Raw genomic sequence first — 6,091 nt, forward strand, 5'->3', positions numbered from 1 at the left:
ATTATTATTTCCAGCACATCCTGTGAGGGTCCATCTGGACTCAGGAGTTAGGGGATGAGAAAATAACTGGAGTAGTACAACTGCACTGCAGGGACCTGAACCTAGATATTCCTTTCCACACCTTTGCACTTTTTTTTTTCCTTACCCTGATTCTCTTCGGTAGTTGGGAATTCTGCACAATGCCCTACACCAAGAGTGGGCAGACACCAACCCGAAGGCACTGCTGTCTCATGGCTATCTAGTGTAGCCCATCTATCTGAGATCACACTTAACACCTTTATCCTGCATTTGATGGTACTATATACCTTGGCACATGGGCACTGGGCTAGCTTGTCCTCACCCTTGGGTGCAAGTAAATGCAGTTCAACCACTGTGGGGTCATATAAGAAGACTGGGGGTGATGTGGCTACTCCTGTTTTCCTGTTAAGGTGATTGTACTGGGCCAGATGTTATGGATTTTTTCAGAAGAAGCCCCTCACCAGAAATAAGGGAATACCTGAAATTGTAGGAGATAAGTGGAGGGAAGACACACTACCTTGTTCTTGGATCCCTCTGGGAGGACTGTCACTCAGCCATCCCAGATTCTTCCAGGCATCTCTGATTGGCTGCCAGTGGCTCCTTGGCTAATCTGTCACAATACTGGATCAGCCATCAGTTACTACATGCAGCAGAGGAGAGCTGGAAACAGTCTAGTGTTTCATAACATTTTTACTACTTCCAGCTTCCTCTCCTACTCTGTTGAATTACGCTAGACTACCCACCTGCCTGTGAAACTGTCAACAATGGACTCAGGTCTCAATGTCTAGCTTGTCCTCATACTCTTGGGATGACACAGAATTCCTGGTCATCGGGAAAGGCCTGGAAGCAATGCAACAGGCCTTGGTTAGCCTCTATCCAAGCCCTGTAACCATGACTGTTGTCTTTACTCCACACAGTGCATGCATGCATGTGCACACACATAACTTTGGACTGGACCATGGGTCTCTCCTAGCTTCTTCCTGTGTGGTCAAATGGCCTTGTTTGCCTCCAGAGACCAAGACCTACAACGCTGAGGTAAACACTCAGCTGTTTCATATTTTCTGGGATCTTTAGGCCCCCACAGCCACAATTTGGCCTAGATATGAAGGAGAAAACTTCCCAGTTGCCAGTCAGGGATCAGGACTAGGAGTCACAATGTAGTCATATTCCTGGCCAGGAGTAACTGAAACTAAAGACAATAAGAGAAAATCTGCAGTTATTCTAGGCTAAATAGCTAATGGAACCCGTCTAGTCATCCAGTGGATTAGCCTGGACTTCTTTTTTTTTTTTTTTTTTTTTTTTTTTGAGGTGGAGTCTCGCTCTGTCGCCCGGACTGGAGTGCAGTGGCCGGATCTCGGCTCACTGCCTCCTCCACCTCCTGGGCTCAAGTGATACTCCCACCTCAGCCCCACAAGTAGCTGGGACTACAAGTATTAGCTACCACACCCAGCTGATTTTATTTTATTTTATTTATTATTATTATTATTTTTTTTTGTAGAGACAGGTTTCACCATGTTGCCCATACTGATCTCAAACTCCTGAGCTCAAGTGATCCACCCACCTTGGCCTCCCAAAGTGCTAGGATTACAGGCATAAACCACCACACCCGGCCTGAGCTGACAGCTCTTATGCTATGGGGTAATGGCTTTTAGATCAAGGGGTCAAAAGTGATGAGACTGGTGACCCCCAATGTTGTTTTATTGGGGAAAAAATCCCAAAAGGTACAGGAGTGCCTCCATGCAGTTGCTGAAAGGACAGGTAACAATTAGACTGACAGTTTATGGGTGAGATATAGAGAATGCTAGCTGATGGTATAGCCCATCCAGGAGGCAGGAGTGATGAGAACCCAAAGATTGTACCCTGATTTTAAGACTGTGATGGTAAACTGGTAAGTTTGATGAGGACTAAGGAATCATTAATGATCACCCCTCTGGATTCTTAGAGTTGTCTGATTCATTAGGTGTTAAGACAGAAGCATTAGTTGTCCTGTGAACTTTCCAACACAATTTAGGCTCTGTAGGAATGACTGTTTACTACTAGGATGTCTAGATATCCATTCAGACAGTGGATCATGCCCAGGCATCTTAACACAACACATTCCTGTATTTTTTACTACCTGCGGAGTATGAAGGCAAGAGAACCCTGAAACTCTATTCATAGACACTTGCAGCTTGTCTAATTCTATACGTCCTGAATACATTTATTGCCTGCATTAGTTTTCTATTGCTACATAACAAATTACCATAAACTTTGTGGCTTAAAACAACACAAATTATCTGATAGTTTCTATAAGTCAGAAGTCTGCACAGCATGGCTGAATTTTCTGCTCAGGGCCTCATCAAACTGAATGAAATCCCCCAGGTGTTGGTTCAGGCTGTGGTTCACGTGGAGCTGGGAGTCTTCTTCCAGGCTCACTGGTTGTTTGTAGAATTCATTTCCTTATAGATGTAGGACTAAGGTCTTTATTTTCATGCTAGCTGTCAGCTGGGGACCACTCAGCTCCTAGAGGATGCCTGCAGTTTCTTGCCACATGGCTCCCATAGGTAACTCACAAAATACATGTTTGTTTTCTTCCAGGTCAGCTAGAATATATCTCTCTGACTTTGCTTCTGCAACTAGCCGGAGAAAACTTTTTTTTTTTCCTCCAAAGCCTTTAGTATTCACTTAAACAGTTGAGGCACAAGCAGTAATAAAACTACATTTTTTTTTGAGAGAGTCTTGCTCTGTTGCCCAGGCTGGAGTGCAGTGGTACGATCTTAGCTCACTGCAAGTTCCGCCTCCTGGGTTCCCACCATTCTCCTTCCTCAGCCTCCCGAGTAGCTGGACTACAGGCGCCTGCCACCACACCCAGCTAATTCTTTTGTATTTTTGGTAGAGACAGGGTTTCACTGTGTTAGCCAGGATGTTCTCGATCTCCTGACTTCGTGATCTGCCCACCTCGGCCTCCCAAAGTGCTGGGATTACAGGCATGAGCCACTGCACCAGGCCCTAAAACTGCATTTTTTGCATTACAAGAAGATGGTGTATGATATGTGCATGATATATCAATTTTCTAATCTCTTCTGCAATGACATTTCATTAACACTCTGGTCCACAGGTTGATTTAATAAAGTCAGAATGGCAGGCAGGAAGTTGGTAAAATAAACTTACAGGCAAAAGGAACCAAACATTTACTGACTGCCTACTATGCATGCTCCACTAGGTTTTACACATGTTACATAAATGTGAACCTAAATTCTAGTTATCAGTTAACAGGCCAGCATTGCTACGGACAGTAAGTCTATGTTTTAAATGTTCTTTCACCTTAAGTACGAATTGTGGAACAAAACAATGGATCTTTGCCCAAAGAAGTATGTCAACTGTTGCACTAATACGTTATTTCCCATTTCCAAAGTTTTTGTTTTTAGTAAGTGTGCAACATTAACACATGGAAACATTCAAGCTGTTTATTACTCCACTGAAATTTGGGATTTTTTCCTTCTCACCTGCTGAGCACCATTTGGCCAGCATCACTACAACGACCTGATTCTATCACCTTGTAAAACTTAAGATGGGAACAGATAGTGTTTGGTGATTCCATTTTTGGGAGAAAAAAGTGCTGATTTTTTCTTTAACTTGACACAGCTAGCTTTAAAAAGTGGTACCTCATTTTAAAGCACCAAAGTTGTCATTTAAATAAGAAAATGTACTTGGCTTAATGAGCTATAAAATGAAGATATCACTGCCTTTTCAAGCATTACAGGAAAGCCAGTATGTTCAGAGTCAAGTGATACTCAGCTCATACTGCACTCCAGTTCACAAGGAAATGGTGTTTCTACCCTCCCCAAACCTAAGCTACTTCTCACTTCTCCAGCCAGCCCTCCTTTTTCTGAGCCCATTCTTTCCATGCTGAGCTGTCTGCCCCTTGCTCCCTTTCCCACCCCTGTTCTCTCTCTAACTGCCCCTCTATATACATCTGGGTTGGTGCCTAAGATTTCTTAGCTGCCTGGTTAATCACTGACCAATCACCACTACACTGCTTTGGATTTGGGATCCCACTAGTAAAACTAACTGGCATGTTTGTACTTGTCAATCCCCCGCCCCGCCCCTGCCAAAAGCATCCTGTGTCACCAAAAAAGCACTGTTTAAGGGTCCAGGATCACAAACCCTCAAGATACCTGAGAAAGGTCCTGAAATGTGAGTCACCTAGTCTAATAGTAGAGGTTAAGTTCAGAGATGAAATGTGACTTGCTCAAGGCTCTGCAGCTAATCAGAGGCAGAAACTAGAACTATTTCCCTTTCCACTACACCACAAAAACCCGAGGTTAATAACGATTAAGAAGAGTTTGTAAGTAAACCAAAATAAAATGCCTAGTACATAGGAAAAGTCTCTGTGATCTTTCCACAGAAGTTTAGACAGAATAAAGGCAATCTTTACAATGAGAAATGCTACTCAGTTCAACAGATGCCACCAAGTACCAAGGATCCTTACTCAATTCTGAAATGGAATCTGTGACTATGGAAAATATGTCACTATTTGAGAATAAGAGGTCCCACCTGCTCCATTCTTTCCAAGTTTTCAGTCACAAAGTTGTAACTTACTCTCATCGTTTAAGAAGATAAACTAATCAAGTTGAAGTAGGATTTGGTACATTGACGATAAAAGCAAAAGGCAACAAACATTTTTATAAGCAGATCATCCCAGTTACCTTAAAAGTTTCAGATTAATTTACAGAGAAGTAACAGAACCATATAATTTCAGTGAAAATCAACAAGATAGTTATACCATTAAAAAAAGATCAATTCGGCCAGGCGCGGTGGCTCACGCCTATAATCCCAACACTTTGGGAGGCTGAGGCTGGCAGATCACCTGAGGTCAGGAGTTCGAGATCAGCCTGACCAACATGGAGAAACCCTGTCTCTACTAAAAATACAAAAAATTAGCCAGGCATGGTGGTGCATGCCTGTCATTCCAGCTACTCGGGAGGCTGAGGCAGGAGAATTGCTCGAACCTGGGAGGCGGAGGTTGCGGTGAGCCAAGACCATGCCATTGCACTCCAGCCTGGGCAACAAGAGCAAAACTCTGTCTCAAAAAAAAAAAAAAAGAAAAAAAAATCAACTCGGAAATACTAAGACAAGCATGCAAAATTCAGAATATAAAAAAACGCAAGGCCTGGTTGCCCACATACATTCCTTAGGTTAAGGTGGATTTAAAGATGCTTATCAGAACCCAGTGAATCAGAAGCTGAAAGGGACACTTTGGTGATCAGCAGACACATTCTCTCATGTAAAAAATGGAGGGAAAGTGAGCACACAGGAACTGTGAATCTCACAAGGCTAGATTAGGGGTGTACATAGTTCTAATTCCTGGTGCTATTTGCAACTACATATATTTAAAATACAAGGAGGCAAATACCCAGAACACATTAAGCCCACTGATTTAAACAAAGCATTTCAAGACCGATATACAGAAAGGGAATGAAGTTGTTAACACAGGACAGCAGCATACCTCACATATTTATGTCTAAGAGATTAAATGGAAATAATGATTGCTCAAAAACTTTAACGCTCAGTTTTCACAAACACAATCAAGTCTGTCAAATTTCCGGATTTACAGCAAAATGTACAGGCTAAAAAAGTGTACATTCTTCAGTTTCTCCTATACTTTTTTTCCCCCCTATTTTCAAAACTGAGCACTGGGTATTTTTAACATAAGCCATGTCATATGTACAGTTTAACTATGTTTCTAGAATAAACAAAATCCATAATATTTCAGTAACTCATAGTATATTTATAAAATGGAAAGTTCTCTATCAAAATACACTTTTCACTGGGAAAAAACCAGACAAATGGATCTACACAAAGTAAACATTAACTTTGGTAGATTTCAGTGTAGTTCATAACAAGCATATTTGCCCTTATTCCCCTAGAGCTGCTCAACTACCAAGAATTTTAAATATATATGTGTATATATACATTTTTTTTTTGAGATGGAGCTCTCACCCTGTCGCCCAGGCTGAAGTGCAATGGCACGGTTTCAGCTCACTGCAACCTCCGCCTCCTGGGTTCTACCGATTCTCCTGCCTCAGCCTCC

The sequence above is a fragment of the Colobus angolensis genome, unplaced genomic scaffold (genome assembly GCF_000951035.1).
Source record: "Colobus angolensis palliatus isolate OR3802 unplaced genomic scaffold, Cang.pa_1.0 Scaffold179, whole genome shotgun sequence".
Taxonomy (NCBI): Eukaryota; Metazoa; Chordata; class Mammalia; order Primates; family Cercopithecidae; genus Colobus; species Colobus angolensis.